Source organism: Chrysochloris asiatica, unplaced genomic scaffold (genome assembly GCF_000296735.1).
Source record: "Chrysochloris asiatica unplaced genomic scaffold, ChrAsi1.0 scaffold00018, whole genome shotgun sequence".
Taxonomy (NCBI): domain Eukaryota; kingdom Metazoa; phylum Chordata; class Mammalia; order Afrosoricida; family Chrysochloridae; genus Chrysochloris; species Chrysochloris asiatica.
The window spans coordinates 14311545-14313575 of NW_006408536.1; the positions used below are offsets into that span (position 1 = coordinate 14311545).

General features: G+C 42.9%; 1 pseudogene; it reads right to left on the reverse strand.

Annotated features, from left to right (window-relative positions):
- Nucleotides 1-458: 458 nt before the first annotated feature.
- On the reverse strand, nt 459-989 carry LOC102815898 (annotated as a pseudogene).
- Between the last annotated feature and the right edge of the window lie 1042 nt (nt 990-2031).

Below are 2031 nucleotides of genomic sequence, written 5' to 3' on the forward strand. Positions count from 1 at the left end.
AAGGCAACTTGAGAAGACAAAGTAAAGAATTATAATGAAATTACAAAAGCCTGGAGTTGGAAAACCAAAAGGGAAGAACCTGCTCAGCATTTCACAAATTGAAAGAACTGGAGAAAACATTCAAGCCTTATATTGCAATACTGAAGATTTCTATGGGCAAAATCCACCACTTGTCTGTCAGTTTGTCATACTGTGGTGGCATGTGTGTGGCTTTAATGCTGGAAGCTAAACCACGAGTGTGTTAAATTACTAGTAGGCTCAGTGATCGTGGGCTGGTTTCACTGGAACTTCTAGACAGACTAGGAAGAAGGAGAGGCAGAGCACTTCGAAATTGTTAGCTACTGAAAACAGCAGAACATATGTAATGCAGTGTCAAAAGATGAGCCTCTCAGGTTGGAAGGCATTCTGTTGGTGACCCAACAGAATGTGGAAATCATTGAACAAAATCATTCATATTGTTATTTATTTATTTTTTTTATGTGAAGGTAATTTATTAACAGATAACATCGATTTGAGGAATCCTGTTCACAGACGGCGACCACGGCGACCCCCTTCCTGCGGGTGCTGTCGGAGGGGATGGGGGTGACATCCTCAATCCGCCCGATCTTCATCCCCGAACGGGCAAGGGCTCGGAGGGCAGACTGGGCCCCTGATCCAGGGGTCTTGGTCCGATTTCCTCCTGTGGCACGGAGTTTGATGTATAGGGCTGTGATGCCCAACTCCTTACACCTCTGGGCCACATCCTGGGCAGCCAACATGGCGGCGTATGGTGAAGATTCATCTCGGTCAGCCTTCACCTTCATCCCACCAGTCACACGGCAGATGGTTTCCTTGCCAGAGAGATCAGTGACGTGGACAAAAGTGTCATTGAAGGACGCAAAAATGTGGCAGACACCAAAGACATTCTCTCCTTCAGCCACCTGAGGTCCAAGGCTGATCACCTGCTCCTCCTTCTTTTCCTTCCTCTTGCGAGGTGCCATGTCTGCGCGTCGTCTCTAGACTCCGCCACCGAAAAACCATATTGTTATTGTTGTTGTTAAGTGCCGTTGAGTCTGTTCTGACTGATGGCAAACCTATGTAGGGTTTCCAAGGAGCGATTGGTGAGTTTGAACCACCAACCTTTCAGTTCAAACTGACCTTGTGGTCCTACGGTGCCACACTAGGACTCATTAATATTACAGGCAGGTAGAATTTTGCTGAAAATAATTTTAAAATGTTTGCAGCAGTACATTGACAAGAGACTGACAGAAATCCAAGCCAGAGTCCAAAGAGGACTGCTGTGCATGGGGTTGCTATGGGTCAATACCGACTAGATGGCACCTAACAACAACAACAAGACCATCCAGGGAACTAGGGAACTCATTGCTGACATCAGCTGGATCTTGGTCGAAAGCATAGAATACCAGAAAGATGTTTACTTGTGGTATATTGACTAGGCAAAGGTATTCAACTGTGTGGATTATAACAAACATGGATAACACTGCAAAGAATGGAAATTCCATAACACTATATTATGCTCATGTGAAATCTGTACATAGATCAAGAGGATACTGAATGGTTTAAAATCAAGAAGACTTATTAACAACCTGTGACATGCAGATGACACAACATTGCTTGCTGGAAGCAAAGAGGACTTGAAATACAGATGAAGATCTAAGAATACAGTCTTCAGTATGCATTATACCTCAATGTAAAGAAAACGAAAATCCTCTCTACTGGACCAATAAATAACATCATGATAAACGGAGAAAAGATTGAAGTTATCAAAGATTTCATTGTGCTTGGATCCACAGTCAAAGCTCATGAAAGCAACAGTCAAGAAATCAAAAGATGTATTGCATTAAGCAAGTCTGCTGCAAAAGACCCCTTTAAAGTGTTAAACAGCAAGGATATCACTTTCAGGACTAAGGTGCACCTAGCCCAACACATGGTATTTTCAATTTCCTCACATGCCTGTAAAAGTTGGATAATGAATAAGAAAAACAGTAGAAGAATTGATGCATTTGAGTTATGGTGTTGGTGAAGAACATT